This window comes from Neomonachus schauinslandi, chromosome 10, assembly GCF_002201575.2.
Source record: "Neomonachus schauinslandi chromosome 10, ASM220157v2, whole genome shotgun sequence".
In the NCBI taxonomy this organism is placed as follows: domain Eukaryota; kingdom Metazoa; phylum Chordata; class Mammalia; order Carnivora; family Phocidae; genus Neomonachus; species Neomonachus schauinslandi.
The window spans coordinates 104068383-104086099 of record NC_058412.1 but is presented as its reverse complement, the minus strand read 5'-3'; the positions used below and the strand labels follow the sequence as shown (position 1 = coordinate 104086099).

The window sequence follows — 17717 nt, the reverse complement described above, 5'->3', positions numbered from 1 at the left end:
GCTACAGTCACCGGGAGGCTCAACTGGGCTGGACATCCAAATTGGTTCACCAGGTATGGCTGGCAGGTAGTGTGGACTATCAGCTGGGCTCAGCTGGTGCTGACAACTGGAAGCGCTGACGACTGGAAGCACTGACTCGTGCTTCCCCGGCATGGTGATCTCAGGGTTGTTGGTTTTCTTACCCGTAAGGTGCCTGACTTCTAGCTTTCCCATAGTGAGCGTTCCCTGAGAACGCGGGAGATTGGCTAATATTGCCTCAGAAGTCACGTAGCTCGGCTTCTGTTGCATTCTATTTGCTATACAGGACACACAAGCCCACCCAGATTTGAGGAAAGGGGATTAGACCCCACCTTTCAATGGAAGGAATAGCAAAGATATTTCGACTGTTTTCTAAAACTGCCATGCTCTGTGACCAATGTAATAACCAAATTAAATGTGATCGCCTTCCTTATACTGATGTTCTCTGGGGTCTTCACCTATAATGTTACAAGTAGTCATAGAAATGCAAATCTAATCAAATGGCTTGGCTAGATTTATTATCGCAGAAGCCTCAAGAGGCTCCCATCTAATGAAAACAGATATCTGGGGCACCTGGGTGGCTCAGTTGGTTAAGCGTTTGCCTTTGGCTCAGGTCATGATCCCAGGGTCCTGGGATCGAGCCCCGCATCGGGCTCCCTGCTCAAGCGGGGAGCCTGCTTCTCCCTCTCCCTGTGCCCCTCCCCCCACCTGCTCTCTCTCTCTCAAATAAATAAATAAAATCTTTAAAAAAAAACAGATTTCTGTGCATCTTGACCCTCTAATTTTGTAGGAGAAGCATTGTTTTTCCACCTGCTCCACGTGAAGATACTGAAAGCTAGCAGGACTTGCAGTCACTTAGCTGTGTGAGTTTCAGGGCTAAACATTGAACATTCGTTGACTCTAAGTCTGATATCTGCAGCTATGACTCTGAGAGGTGAGAGCTTAAATGAACTTCAGTCATGTCAGTGACATATTCTGCATCAAGTACCTGGACCATTGGAGATGAGTATATCTTACATCCTAGAATTGTATCCTGAGATGTTCTGACCCACTTGTTTAGGCTGAGCATTGTACCAGTGCCAACTGAAAGGAGTATTTGCTGTTCTTCTGGGCAAAGAAAATGGAATCAACCATCTTTAGATTCCTAGAACTGCAGCAAAACCATGCACCAGAAGGGAAGGAAATTTTATTCTGGGGATAGCATGTTTTTATCAATCGCCTGGCTGAAGGAATTGAGGATTAATAAGGATTAAAATGGCAAGCAAAATGAAACTAGATGGAGTTCCTAAGGGCTCAAGGGACCAGACTAGAATTCAGTATGATTCTCAGCAAATTAAAAAGGCAGCTTGTTAGAAAGGAGATAAAACACGGGGGCGGGCGGGGACAAACATAGGATGGCTCATCCCAGTGAAAATCCACATGTCTAGACAGGTAAGTAAGACTGGCTGGACCACAACGAGAGTAGACACTCATACCCAAGCCGGTGAGCATCATGTCAGTGATGTTTATTCCAGCTAGGGAGCTCATGAGCACGCTACAAAGTATTACCTCAGTACGTAGCAGCTATCTCGGACCCCCCCCCCCCCGCAAGATCACCTCTCCTTGTAATGCACGCTCAAATTTCCTTTGTCTTTTCTTTAGTGGCCTTTATCACTATGGCAATTTTTAAAATTTTGGTGTGATTATTTGACAAATATCATCCTCCTACAAATGGTCAGTTCCATGAAAGCAAGTTCTGGATCTGGTTCTATTATACATGTCATGCTTGTCACAACACCTCATTTATAGCTACTGTCCTCTCGATGTGTATTGAATGAATAAATTAATACTAGGATGAGTATAATGTAAACCATGGGTCAGCATCGCCAAATGTGGCCTGCTACTTGTTTCTGTATGGTCTGTGAGCTAAGAATGGTTTTCACTTTTTTTAATGGTTAAAAAAAAATCAAAAGAAGAATAGTATTTGGTGACATGAAGATTATATGAAATTCATGTTTCAGTGTCCACAAAGGAAGTTTCCTTGGAACACAACCATGCTCATTCACTTACATAGTGTCTGTGTAATAATGTAACTTTTGTGCTTTAGTGATTTCATGCTAAAATGATAGCATTGAGTACATAACAGAGACTAAATGGTCCACAAAGTCTAAAATATTCACTACCTGGCCCTTTACAGAAAAAGTTTGCTGACCTCCTTGATAAAATCTGGCTTTTATCATTCCTGGGCTCCCATACATGGGGGACATATTCCTAAGCTTTGGCTGAAACCTAATGGGAAAAGTGACTTTTGTGGACCCTACATTGAAACATACAAAATAGTGATTCTGTTTTCTAATAGGATGAAGGTTATAAAAAAGGAACTGCCCTGTTCTCCAGAATTAGGGGAACAATGATTGACTGAATCAATAAATATTAAGATAAGAATCATGTAGAGCAGGGTTTGGCAAGCCTATGAGTTTCAGAGTCATGTAGAGCTGGGTTCACATCCTCTAGACATGAAATCTAAGGCAATATAATCCTCTAAGCTTCAACTAACCTTCCTGTAAAATGGGAATAAAATTCTCTTCCTTGGAGGATACTGTGGGGATTAAATTAGATATGATAGACACCTTTTGGGTGTGTTTGCCCATCCAGAAATCCTTTCTCTGAGACCCATTCTCCCAACTGCAGGGGCAACCTGTGCAGGTCTGTCCACAGACCTGGCCTCCCGTCCTCTGGCCACAACTGACTGGACAAAGCAGGGACACCTGATGCAAAGTCTGTTGTGGGCCAACTGGATCTTCCCCCCTGAAATATTGAAAATGGAATATGGAAACTCTAGTTAGCGCAAGCAAGGCACTTGGATTTGAGCCACCTGTTTGGACCACAAGCAAAGGTGGGAGAAACCGGTTTGCAGACTGAGCATAATGAACACATGGCATGATATTTTATGTGGAGAGAGTGAAAGCAATCCCGCTCTGTTGGTACAGAGCCCTCCTGGACCTATTCTTCATGGCAGCCGGCATTCCCCGCTCATGAGTACAGGTCTAAAGTCCTGCCCACGGAGTCACCCCACCTCTGCTTCCAAGCTGCATACACACCCCAGTCCCTCAAACATCCACACCCCGTAATGGATAAGTCACAGAGGCAGGGGAGATAAAGGATCCCTTGTCTTCCACTGTATGGGCTAAGCAATTACTGCAGATTACTTTTCTTTGGAATCCTCCAGCATCAGAGGATGAGACTGGGAAAGAAAACAACCACACACAGAATGGGCAATCCCATTCCTGCTAAACCAGAACTTTGGAACCTGAACATCAGGACCAGCAAGTCTCAGGAAGTGTTGTTGGGAACATATTGTTAAAAATGGAGCTTCAGCTCGAAGTTGATCTAACAACTCCCTGGCTGTGTATCAGACACTCGAGTCTTTCTGGAGGCTTTGCAAGAGTGGGATATGGGCAGGAATATAGAAGATAGAAAAGAAACGAGGGGCCCCAAGATTTCTTTTGCTACAGATTTGTAGAGAAACACATGACAGCTTAGGAAAGCCCCTAATGCCAACAACTTTCCATTTCCAAGTTTCATTCCCTTGGGTTCAACCTCATTACCTTTGTGCCCTTCGTTCAGGGAGATAATCCTGCTTTTTAAAACTAGTTCCAATGGACTTCAGTCTCTTGTCACAAACATGCCCTAACTGAAACAAAACGTAAAGTTCCTGGCTCCTAATTGTTGTTTAACAATGTAACGGTTGCTGTTACTATTACTTTAAAAATTAATATGAATTGGCACTGTTGCTGTGGTAGCCAATGGTCATAGTTTTTATCGATGCATGCTGCAGTACGTAGGCATGAAATGACACTTCTGGGATTTGCTTTAGAATAGTTTCACAATAAAACTATTTTTAAGAAGAAAAAATAGGGGCGCCTGGGTGGCTCAGTCGTTAAGCATCTGCCTTCGGCTCAGGTCATGATCCCAAGGTCCTGGGATCGAGCCCCACATCGGGCTCCCTGCTCCGCGGGAAACCTGCTTCTCTCTCTCCCACTCCCCCTGCTTGTGTTACTGCTCTCTCTGTGTCTCTCTCTGTCAAATAAATAAATAAAATCTTTAAAAAAAAGAAGAAGAAAAAATAAATAGATAAAGCAAGTGTGGCAAAATCTTGGTAATTGTTGAATCTGGGGGTGGGTATATGGGAGTTGATTGTATGATTCATGCTACCTTGTATATTTTAGAAAACTTCATAAGAAGAAGATGATGTGAAAATTGTTTTTCAGAGTTAAAATAATTAGGTTTTAATCATGTTAAGTTGCTTAGACAAAGGCTCTAAAACACCAGTTCATCATGCATGCTCTAAAGAAAGTGTCCGGACGCTTGATTCGTTGAAAGCTAAAAGGAGACCTATCTTGGATGATGTGGGAAGGCCCAGAGACAGGGAAATGGACCAAATGACACTTTAAGATCCATCCCCGCCCCCAACACACATGTACACACTTCTCAGCTGTAGTATACTATATTGGAAATTGAAGGGTTTCCCCAAAAACAAAAGGCAAGGGATTCTCCTTTCTAGGGGTACTTAGGAAGCCATTGATAATCCAGAATGTGTCAAAGAACTGCAGTATTTTCTTAGCTCCCAAAGTGGAAGACAGAATCACATTACTGATTTCTTCTGTATCCATACAGGATGCTAATGGAAATGAGGGATACAGCATCTGTGTTTTCGAGTATTCTGTTCTGCAGCGGATAAATCGGCCCCTGGGAACTCTCCGTGCTGCCCTGGTTGCCTTCCTCCCGCAAGTACAACCAACTCCCTCCGAGCCGTGGTTAATGAAGTCCAGCCGCTCAACGAGCTGGGGTTTTCCCAGTTTGGAAAAGTGTGAGAAATGAAGGCCAAATATGGCCCAGCTTAAGCACGAGTAACACTTTTCAGCGGTAGATTTGGGGCCAAGAAAGGAAAATGTGGAAAGAAGGAGGCAGAGAACAAAGGTGAAGCAAATGGAGGACATAAACCCTCTCCAGAGGATTGTGTTCCCTTTACTGAAAGTCATTCTAAAGAAAGGGGCAGGGCAGGAGCTGGCAAGAATCTGGCCTATGCAAGGTTCTCCACAAATTCTTTCATTCATTAGAAAAGACCTTAGGAAAAAATGCTGAGTTGGTGTTTACTATGAGCTCCGTGCTGAGAAATCCAGCTCCGAATGAAATGGACAGAGGTCCTTGACCTCCTGTTAACATAGGGTCTGTTGGGATGCCTGCAGATGAAAGTACAATTGCTAAGTGATAGATAAGCAGAACAGCATTGATCTAGAGGAGTTCTGGGCTTCTTTAAGTGTCTTGTGCCCAGAGGCACTGCGTGGCAGGTGAGCATGGTAACTAGGAATTCAGGCTCTAGACAGAGACTGTGTTCAAATCCTGGGTCTGCCCCTCCCTACCCAGGTGACCCTAGGCTGGTTTTGTAACCTCTCTGTTGCTCTGTTCAGTGATGATAACGATAAAGTGACTATGAGATACAGCCCAGCCCAGCCCCATACCCCAGGAAGCTGATCTCTGATGACTATACCACCCCCTTCTCTTGCCTCTGGCTTCCGATTGGATTTGACCTATGGGAAGCACATCCAGGAGATTGGAAGTCCCAAAGGGTTGGCAGTTGCCGACTTCTCCTCCCTGGCAGCCCTCCTAGAACCCTCTCAAGCTATAAAACCCCACCTCCTTCAGGCCAGTCAGCAGTAAAGGCTGTTTCTAGCAGGGCAACTTCCACTGTTTTCTCCCCCCCAAATAATCCCTTCACTAAACGTCCTTCAACTACCCATTTTGAATATACCATGTGCCTTGACCAGAGCACCTTAAAACAATGCCTGGCCCTAAATAAGCACTCAGTAAGCAGAAGCTAATGTGATCCAAGTAAGACTTTGGTTTTGATTTGTGCCATTTCACAGAAAATATCTATGACCCCCTCCCACAAGCTGAAAACATATTGGAGTGGGGAGTAGCCCAACTTTCCCCAAAAGTTTTAAGAACACATCAAAAGAGGATAAGAAAGTTAGGACTCTGCAAAATGCTAATGTAAAGTGGCCATATGTGTGTGAAGCAATCATAATTTTGATTCCCTGGTGGCCTTTGCCTTGTGTCCAAAGGTCACAGTGTCATCATAAGAGATAATAATGCTGTAGGCCCTTTGACGATGATGAGAAAGGGGAGATTTTCCAGTAAGAGAGGCCCTGCCAAATTTGAAGTCGTTTTTTACCCACTTAAGACAGAAACTATCCTCTCTGGGTTCCTCGTGATCTAATCCTTTAAGCCTTCTGCTGGCACCGGGAACAATGTTAAGCTTCAGGATCAGGCCCTTTGGTTTTTATAATCCATGGGAATTTGAAGATGATAAATCTGTGGAGAGCCTGAAAGTTCCTAACATGTAATTGGAACCCAAAGGGGAAATAATTAAGATAGAGTCATGTAACTCCATCAACTCTTCTCCAAGCCTCTGAATTATATAAGTCCCTAGCTGTAGCATCCCCTGTCTGCCCCATTCTGCTGTGAAACAAGAAAAAAGGCAGAGACAAAGAAAGACAATGACAAGAAAGATCTGTCCAATGTGACTACTAATTAGCATCTGCTATGAGAGGTCTGGTGGGGAAAGAAGTCCAAACACAAGCAAGAGGCAGGAATCGGCCTTTGACCGAACTTACTCAGTCCTCCCCAGCCGCCCCCCTCCCGCCCCCGCTCGGCCACACTTGCCAAAGATAACTGACAGCTTCATATAACAAAGAGCACATCTGATCTATTCTTATTAATAAGATTGGTGGGGGCAGGTTAGTTCTAACTTACGATGGCCAAGGCTTCATATCCAAAGTAAGATGAACCAGAAGTTGCTTTCATTTCAGCTCTCACTGTCCCCGCAAGTAGGAGCATCCCCATGAAATGGGGTGCTCCAGCCGCAGCAATGAAAGGTTTAGCAAAACCTCAGAAAATGAATCCGTATTTCTCTAGTTGTCAGAGGTGCTAACCTCAATTTGCCATCAAACCCGTGCCAGGAAGAGAGTCTGTGAAGAGCTGGGTGGGCACCAAAGCACAAGCCGGGAGCACCCCTACGGGGTCGGTGGCAGGGAGTGTTGGCTGGTCTCAGAAATGGGGGACATTCCCTCCACCTTGGCCCGCGCTTGCATTCTGCTTCATCTCCTCTTCCCTCGCCTACAGTCTGATGAGACATTATCTGACTCACTTTCATTCCTACAGGTTTGGTAGGAGCCTACAGTAAGCCAGAAAGGAAAGATCATTGAGAACCACCCCTGACTTTCAAGCCCAAATAGCTTTGAATAATATCTGGCATAGAGTGTGTGCTTAAAAAAAATGTTTGCTGGACGTGAAGCCAGTGTGCAAGTTTTTGTTATGAAGCCGACCAACACATTGCTGGTGTAGCAGCTGGTTTGCCTTAACGAGCTGATCAGTATCCCTGTGGGCTTTTAAGCCATGACAATATCGGACTCAGCTATAAGCAGAGATGAAACAGGTAAATTCAGGTATATAGCACAATCTGAAGAACTATTGGGGCTGCCCTATTTCCAAGCCCTTGAAATTCCATGATTAGCAAATTACTTTGGGGGAAAATACTGCCCTCTGTAAAGTCCTAAAAAGGACTCCTCTGGGGAGCAGATCCCATAAGATCTCGTATTCTTACAGCACACTCTGGACTGTTCTGTTTGTCTTTTAATCCGTTGACTTACTTAACTTTTAGAATTGTTTTTTGAGCCAGATACGATTTTTATTGGTAACCGCTGTACAGATTAGGAAATTAAGGCCATGCCATCTTGACTTTGAGGAAAGTGGCTTTTTAGAAATTTGTCTCAAGCGGGTGCCTTGGTGGCTCAGTCAGTTAAGCGTCTGCCTTTGGCTCAGGTAATGATCCCAGAGTCCTGGGATCGAGCCCACAGTTGGGCTCCCTGCTCAGAGGAGAGCCTGCTTCTTCCTCTCCCTCTGCCCCTCCCCTGCTCATGCTCTCTCTCTCTCTTTCTCTCTCTCTCAAATAAATAAGATATTTTAAACAAAAAAAGAAGAAGAAAAGAAATTTGACTCAGGAATTCCAGCACAGGTAACATTGAGAGTGTGGACTTATTTTGCAGAGCAGCTTCCTTCCTAACTGTAGAGGTTAGAGAGTGGGACACCCCAGGCCACCTGGATTGGGAGCCAGAAATGGAGTCCATACAAGGACTCCAAAAGAACTTTTGCACTTCTGTCTATGGGGTGTTGTGAATAATTTAGTACATTATTCTTTCTTTCTTTCTTTCTTTTTTTTTTTTAAGATTCTATTTATTTGACAGAGAGAGAGAGGGAGAGCACAAGCAGGGGGAATGCGAGAGGGAGAAGAAGACTCCATGCTGAGCAGGAAGCCTTACTCAGGGCTAGATCCCAGGACCCTGAGATCATAATCTAAGCTGAAGGCAGATGCTTAACCGACTGAGCCACCCAGGGCCACCTAGTAAATTATTATTAAATGAAAAACAGGGCGCCTGGGTGGCTCAGTTGGTTAAGCGACTGCCTTCGGCTCAGGTCATGATCCTGGAGTCCCAGGATCGAGTCCCACATCGGGCTCCCTGCTCAGCGGGGAGTCTGCTTCTCCCTCTGACCCTCCCCCTCTCATGCTCTCTCTATCTCATTCTCTCTCTCAAATAAATAAATAAAATCTTAAAAAAAAACCAAAAAACAAAAAACAGAGCCTGGTCCTGGAGACCTAATACACAGTACAGTGATTAGACAACAAATTGTGTCTTTAAACACTGAACTTACAAAGAGACTAGATTTTAATTTTTCCCAATGCTCGAAAGAATGATGGCTTATGTGACCCTAGAAGGTGTTAGCTAACATTATCCGGCAATCATATTGCAGAAAAATGATCAAATCAGTGTCGTACACCTTGAACTTATGCAGTGTTGCACGTCAGATATAACACAGTAAAGAAAACAAAAGAGCCCAGACCCTGCAATAATAACAAACGGATCTTAAGAACACCTCACTTGGCAATGTCTGTGTGTTCTGACGGAAGTGCTACAAACACAGCTTTCTTTCCAACCAGTTGGCAGCAGGTTTCCGTGCTTGCAGTCTCATCAAGCACGGAATTGGGAGACCAATATTTGTGCTTTCCGCTTCCCTGCCACCTTGCAGACTGACTTTATCAACTGGCTTGATTGAATGTTCTGATTGAAAAGTTTCTGTGCAGAGCATGTGGCTACAACCTCACTTCCAAAACAGTTATCTACACTTAGGCAGAAACCAGAGGTCTAGGAAGGAAGAATTGAAAGAATTATGGTCAAGTGTAGGTTCTTGAAGTAATCTGTTAATCAACTTTAGGAGGAATACACGGCTGGAGGAGGCATATGGGTAACAGGCATTCCCTGGCTACCTTCCGCTCAGTAAGGGTTCATCTTTGGGTCTGTGCCTTCAAGTATCCTCACTACATTCCACCCCTTGGCTTCTGGTCTGGCTTGACCTGGGCTAGTCATTAGCTTCCTCTGTTGAAACTATACCTTCAACTTCCTCCACTTAGGGCTCCTTCCCCATCGCCTTCTTTCTAACACTTGCCTCAATCCAGCAATGACATTTCAGGGAAGTGGGAGGGGGCACACCCCATCTGACCCAGATCTATCCCACTGTTCTCTTCACCTGGGGACCAAGAAACAGTTCTCTGAAAAATATCTCTGAATTCAGTTGATGGATAACAGCCCCTGCTTCAATGATGAATAGATAGGAATGTCATGATGGGTGTCCTCTGGAACCCATTTCATTGACTCAACATCCCATAATGTGTTTACTCCATCCTAACATGTATTTGGGGGTGGGTGTGGAAGATGCTCCCAGCTGTGCCTCCCCCTGCATAGACCTTCATTTTGCTTCTTTGCTCCTGCCAGGCAGAGGGGCACCAGGGAAAGAGAGGAGGACCAGGGGGACAAATACCATCATTTTGGGTTTTTTTTTTTTTTTTTTTTACCTTTCAATTCTTTTTGTCTTTCCCTCAGGACTTGAGATAGACTCTGCAGGTGGTAGAATATAAAGCCTCAATGTTAATTCATCTGAAACCCTGGGTACAAGAATATTTTCCCAAGTTACTTCCATTCTGGGTCTAGTCAAATAATTATCACAGTGGCTGTTTGCCCCCTCCCACGTACCCTCACCCCAACACTGAGTCATCTGCAGCTGCAGGGGGACCATTCCTGACACTCCATCAGCTCCCCACCTGAAGCAGGTGCGTCTCTCTTTCAAACTGTTTGAGGGCTTTCTTCAGGGCCTCCGAGAATTGCTCAGCTCACCTACAATGCAGCCAGGAAGTTGGGGATTTAATGCCCCCAGGAGTAGCCCTCAACCAATGAGAACCTGAAATCAGTAGATAAACACTTCAGCTTCTTCATTTCCTAAGGTATATTCATCAGGGTTCTCCAGAGAAACAGAACCAATAGGAGATACAGATATAGATATGTTTTTATGTTTATATATATGTTTATGTTTATATATATATGTATATGTTTATTATAAGGAACTGACTCATGCAATCATGGAGGCTAAGAAGTCCCACAATCTGCTGTCTGCATGCTAGAGAGCCAGGAGAGTCGGTGGTTTAATTCCTGTCTGAGTCTGAAGGCTTGAGAATAAGTCTCAGTCGAGAGCAGAAGACTGCCTGCCATCCCAGCTCACAGTCGGGCAAAGAAAACAAATTCTCCCTTCCTCCACCTGTTTGTTCTATTCAGGTATGAATGGATGGGTAAGGCCCATCCACGATGGGCCAGGCAATCTGCTTCACTTGGTCTACTGATTTAAATGCTAATCCCTTCCAGAAGCACCCTCAGAGACACACCAGTAATCATGTTTAACCAAAAATCTGGGCATCCTGTGGTCTAGTCACATTGATACATGAAATTAACCTTCACGGGGAACAAATCTGAAGCATGCTCTCTGCACCTGGGGCTAATGGTAGAAATCAGTTACTAGCTTTAAATTTTGCTAAATGGATACTGATGAACTCTAGATAGGAAACCAGCTCAACAACTGAAATCAAGTTTAATTCTACCAACCCACCATGTAGCATATAATTCTCAGCGTAGAACAGATTTTTAATAGTATTTTTCTTTACTTAGAAAAATTAGTTATGTATAAAAAGTCAGGTTTCTCTGGTGTTAATGCTCCATAACAAACATGTCCAAAATTTTAGTGGTTTAAAACAACAAACATTGATTTTACTATCACAGGTCTGCTGGTTGGCTGTGGTTTGGCCATTTTCAGCTGGGCTGAGCTGAGCTAGACTGGACCCCAATTTGTGAATCAGCTTTAGATCTGCTCTTCTCTTTCTCCTTCTTCTCCTCCTCCTCCTCCTCTTTCTTCCCTTCTTCTGCTTCTTCTTCTTCTTCTTCTTCTTCTTCTTCTTCTTAAGATTTTATTTCTTTACTTGAAAGAGAGAGAGAACACAGGGGAAGAGGGAGCAGCAGACTCCCTGCAGAGCAGAGACTCCAACAGGATCCCAGGACCCCGAGACCACAACCCAAACCGAAGGCAGACACTTCACCGACAGAGCCACCCAGGCACCCCTGTACATTCTTCTTTACAGGACTTATGGTTGAAGGCACAACAGTACCCAGGGCACCCTCTTCTCATGACAGATGGTGAGAATGTAAGAGGCCAAGACAAACCATGCAAAAAATGCTAGTACATTTAAAGGCCCTGCTCAGACATCCATGTCAAGTCTGCTCACATGCCATCGGCCGAAGAATGTCCTTGGGCTGAGTGCAGTATCTGAGGAGAAGGGACATGTACTATGCCTAGCAGAGTGGGAAGTACTGCACAACAGCCAAGGGCAAGCATACGTAATCCTGTTACTTAAAAGGAATGAAAAATTGGAAATCTACCACAATATGGAAAATTTTAAACATAGCCAAAAGGAGACAGAATGTCATAATAATCCTTATCACGCAGCTACAACAGTCATCTCACTACTAATCTTATTCACTCCCCCTCACTCCTTCATTATTTTGAAGCAAATCCTGGATGAGTGTCTTTTAAGGGAAGAAAGTAAATCTATATTTTTGCAGGGTGTGGGACATTATTTAGATCTCAAAGAATTTACAAAACAATGAAACAGATTAACTAGTAAGTTAACTTGATATGAAGTAAAGCATAAGAACATATTCAACAACATTGAGAGTTAATTCCAAGATGCTGTCATGGGCACTTTACACTGAATATTGATGTATTTTATATTTAACTGCCTGGTCTAGCTAAAATAATGAATACCACCAAACTCTAAAAGTAAATGCCTACTCTTTAACTAGTTCATGAATCCTAGCAACAGATGAGGAGGAAGAAGAAAAGAAAATTTGAAATAACAGCATTTTAAGATGCAAACCAGTCACTTTATCTGTGCATGAGGATTGTATCACTTTGGCCAAAGCCTGGCTTCCTTGAGCTACTTTATTTCATCTATTGGAACATTTCATAATATAAGACTATTACAAAAATAAACTTCAAGTGAGTTACAAATGTCAAAGAAGCACAAAACTTCAATGAGTACAAAAATAAATATTTCAGAGTGTGTTTAATAAAAAGAAGCATCACATCAATTTATCAAACTATCACTTTTAACCCATATTTAAAATAACATCTTGGGGCGCCTGGGTGGCTCAGTTGGTTAAGCGTCCAACTCTTGAGTTTGGCTCAGGTCATGATCTCAGGGTGGTGATATCGAGCCCCATGGCAGGCTCCACACTGGGCATGGAGCCTGCTTAAGATTCTCCATCCCTTTCCCTCTGCCCCTTCCCCTACCCTCAAATTAATTAATTAATTAATTAATTAATATCTCAATTTCTGAAGTGGTCAATGGAAATATATTTTTAAAGTCCTGTGGGATTACTCCACTGGTCAGCAGCGTGTTGTAGCCGGCCCTGTCATCCCGTGCCCCATTATCTACATCCTTCACCTCTGCTGTGTGATACCATATGGGCCAGAGCATTTTATATGAGGTGGGTCCCTTGAACATTGAAAAGGCCTTAGGAGAAGGGAAGTAGCTTGAGGTGGTGGTCTCTGTGATCAGAGGGAACCTGGAGACAGCGTCCAGTGCCCAAGTGAGCATTGCTGTGACTGGGGAACCTGGCAATGGCATGTGCTCCTTCATCAATGCACTGTGGGGAATTAGGCATGAGGAGGAAGCCTCGGCTCCCACTGGGGTGGTGAGGACCACCCAGAGTCACACTTGCTACTCCTTCTCCCACTTTCCCAATGTGTGGGACAACCTGCCCCCAGCACAAGGGCTGCTGCCCAAACCCTAGAGAACTATTTGGAAGAAATGCCATTTAGCCAGTATGCCTCTTCATCATCATTGCAGCCACACATTCAGCATGAATCTCGTGAAGCTCGCCAAAACCATCCAGGGCCTGGGAAAGAGGTTCTACATTGTCTGGACCAAGCTGGACAAGGGCCTCGGCACAAGTGCCCTCTGGGCGGAACAGGTCCTGCAGAATATCCAGAGAATATCCCAGAAACTCTCCAGAAGAAGTGGGTGTATGAACACATCATATTCCAGGTCTCTAGCTTTGACCCCTTATTGCATGACTTCCCAGAGCTTAAGGACACCTTGCACAGGGACCTCTCTGATATCTGGTGCCATGTCCCCTAGAAAACCTGTCCCACACCTGTGAGAAGATCATTAAAGACAAGCTACCTCCCTGCAGAACAGAATAGCTTTAGTGTTTTCAGGACAGCCTTGGTGTCCAGGATGAAGATGATGTGAAGCCGTGTCTGAATGCTACTGCTTGCTCTTTGTCATGGATAATGATTCTCTCTAGCAGGTGGCCCAGATTATGGGGGATGCCCATGGAAGAGTACAGGGCTGTCATGAAGTACCTGGATCTGTACGGTCTCCCTAAAGTGAATGGGAGACTGACTTGTTCAGTCATGAAGCATTTCTTAGCCTTCCTAGCTACATCAAATCCTTGAGTGACTATGTCATTCTCTGCTTTAAGGGAATGTAGCAAAGATGCTTCTTTGAGTTAGATACCAAGGAAAAGAAGACGATCCTGAGAAATCATTCCCACCAGTGAAAACTGGCTTGGGAATGGGTCCAATCATAGGTCCAATAGGCTCATTCTCCAGTGGAAGTCAGGCTGCCTTGGGTCCTCTTCCCAGTAAGATACCTTGTTTCTCCACTAGAAATGAAGAGATTTAACCAAATACTTTCTTCTATTTCTAAAAGGGTTAGTTCCTTAAAAGGAATTTTTTAAATCCCCTATCTTCCTAGCCCCAATCATAATGCACTGTTCCTTCAAAGAATAAATATTTGTTAAAATCATTAAATAAGCTTTTTGGGTTCAGGGGAAAAAAAAAAAAAAAAAAACGTCATGTGCATGATGACTCTATTAGTTTGCTAGAGCTGCCATAACAAAGTACCACAGGCTGGGTGACTTCAACGACAGAAATGTATTATCTTACAATTCTGGAGGCTGGAAGTCCAAGATCAAGGTGTCAGCAGGTTTGGTTTATCTTGAGACCTCTCTGTTTGACTTGTAGATTGCTACGTCCTCACTACATCCTCACATGGCCTTTTCAATGTGCACCCACACCCCTGGTGTCTCTCCCTCCTTATAAGGACTCCAATCATATTGCACTAGGATCCCACCCTTATGACATCATTTAACCTTAATTATCTCTTTAAAGGTCCTATCTCTGTGTACAGTCACATTGGGGGATTAAGGCTTCAACATATGAATTTGGGGGGAGGGATATAATTCAGTCCATAACAATTACATCAGTCAGTCTTATTACAACCATTTAGAACCAATACCACTAGTAAAAAATGGTTAATTAGCTAATAATATAACAATAGGAATAGTTAATGTGTAGTAATAGAACACTCATTATGTGCCAAGAACTCTTCTGTACACTTTACAAGTATTAACTTATTTTTTAAAATCCTGCCATGTAGGTACTATCATGTCCCCCACTTTACAGATGAGAAAATTGAGGCACAGAGAGTTTAAATTAAAAAAGTAGAGGTAAGGTGGCCAGTTAAATGTAGGAATGCCCAGTGAAATTTGAATTTCAGATCCACACCAAGTAACTTTTTAGGGCATGTATGTTCCAAATACTGCATATGACATGCTTATACTTAAAAAAATCCATGTTATTGATCTGAAATTCAAATTTAACTGGGCATCTTATATTTTTATTTGCTAAATCTTGTAACCCTAATCACAGGCAAGATGCTTCTTCTCCTATACTGAAGCAGTGGATTTTAAATTCCATTCAAGAGTTCCTGGAACTTTCTGGAAATACAATACAAGGTTGCCGAGAGGGTGAAAGAGAAGATGAAGGGTCATATCCCCTCTTTCAAATACAGCAACTCGTTTTTAATCTCTTTTTTTTATACTAAAATTTTCTATAAATATTCATTGAGGAAAAAAATATATTCCCTTGATTTATTTATTTATTTGATTTTTGAAGATTTTATATTTGACAGAGACACAGCGAGAGAAGGAACACCAGCAAGGGGAGTGGGAGAGGGAGAAGCAGGCTTCCCGCGGAACAGGGAGCCTGATGCGGGACTCGATCCCAGGACCCTGGGACATGACCTGAGCTGAAGGCAGACGCTTAACCACTGAGCCACCCAGGCACCCCTATTCCCATAATTTAAAACATAAGTTTGCAAAGTCACTGTTTTTCTGGTAAAGCCAGCATAACTTTTGACATTTTGAGGTTTTTGTTGTTGTTGTTATTGTTTGGTTGGTTTGGCTTTGGGTCTTCATTTTTTTTGTCCAAAAACTTCTACCTTTGTCTTTTCCAACCTTGATATTCTCTAACTCTTTCTCCCTACAAAGAACCCACCAAGACTGGGGGACTCTGAAAGAAATGTTAGCAGCTTATAGCTGAGGCTGCCGCAGTTTAGGTCAAGTTAAATTTGAGCACAACATCATCCACACTTTTACATAATATTCACAGCTGCTTTGGGGCCACAAAGGTAGAGCTGAAGAGCTGAGACAGAGGCCATATGGTCCAGAAAGACAAAAATATTTACTATCAAGCCCTTTACGAAAAACCTTTGCCAATCCCTAGTCGGTAAGAATCTGCTTCTGATGGCTCCTGGCATGGTTTAGAAGCAAGCAATCCTGAAGATTGTTCTGAGTTTAGAAGAGGTAAGAGTAACTGGGCAAATTGACTTTCTGTAATAATTTTTAATTACTTTATGTCACTGGGAAAAATTGTCTCAGAAAATAGCATAGCTTTCAGAACAAGTGTTTCTGTTGAAAATGCGATCACATGGATTGTTGCTGGCAATGACCTGTAATTCTAGATAGATGAAATAGCAAAGTAAGCTTTTACTGGGACAAAGTCTATCAATATTTTCCGCACTGTTTATGGCTCTTTTCAAAAATGAACTGTGAAGCAGACACCTGATAATTTTTTATTTGTTTTTAAAGATTTTATTTATTTATTTTTAGAGACAGAGCACAAGAGGGGGGAGCGGGAGAGGGAGAAGCAGACTCCCTGCTGAGCAGGGAGCCCGATGCGGGACTCAATCCTGGGACTCCAGGATCATGACCTGAGCCGAAGGCAGTTGCTTAACCAACTGAGCCACCCAGGCGCCCCAACCTGATAATTTTTTTAAAATTTTTTATTGAGGCATAATTGACCGACAACCTTATATTAATTTCAGGTGTATAACATAATGATTCGGTATTTGAATTCATTACAAAATGATCACCACAGTAAGTCTAGTTAACACCCATCACCATACATAGTTACAGAATTTTTTTTTTTCTCATGATGACAAATTTTAAGATTTACTGTCTTGGTAACTTTTAAATATACAATACGGTATTGTTAACTACGGTCACCATGTGCACAGGATAGCCTCATGACTTACTTATTTTATAACTAGAGACTTGTACCTTTTAACTCCCTTTATCCATTTCAGCCACCACCCACGCCCCATCTCTGGCAACCATGTATCTGTTCTTTGTATCTATGAGCTTGGTTGTCCTGTTTTGTTTTTAAGATTCCAAAGATAACTGAGATAATACGATATTTGTCTTTCTCTGTCTGACTTACTTCCTGCAACATAATACCTCCAAGATCCATGCATGTTGTCACAAATGGCAGGATTTCATTCTTTTTTTTTTTATGGCTAAATAATGTTCCATTGTGTGAATATATATTATACCATATTTTATATACTCCTTACTGTTTTCCAAGTGGTTGCACCAATTTACATTCCCATCAACAGTGTACAGGGGCTCCTTTTTCTCCACATCCTTGCCAACATTTGTTATCTCTTGTCTTTAGGATTTTAGCCATTCTAACAGATGTGAAGCGATATCTCATTGTGGTTTTAATTTGCATTTCCCCGATGATAAATGATGTTGAGCATCTTTTCATTTGTATGTCTGTTGGCCATTTGTATGTCTTCTTTGGAAAAATGTCTATTCTGATCCTCTGCCAATTTTTTATTCAGATTGTTTGGGGTTTTTTTTGCTATTGAGTTGTATGAGTTCTTTATACATTTTGAATATTAAGTCCTTATCAGGTATATGATTTGCTGATATTTTCTCCCATTTAGTAGGTTGCCTTTTCATTTTGTTGATGATTCCCTTTGCTGCACAGAAGTTTTTTATATATAGGTTGATGAAGGCCACTTGTTTATTTTTGCTTTTGTTGCCTTTGCTTTTGGTAACAAATCCAAAAAACTCATTGCCAAGACCAGC

General features: G+C 42.8%; 1 pseudogene; it reads left to right on the top strand.

Annotated features, from left to right (window-relative positions):
* The first annotated feature begins 1437 nt into the window (after positions 1 to 1437).
* Positions 1438 to 13956, top strand: LOC110579690 (annotated as a pseudogene).
* The last annotated feature ends 3761 nt before the right edge of the window (positions 13957 to 17717 follow it).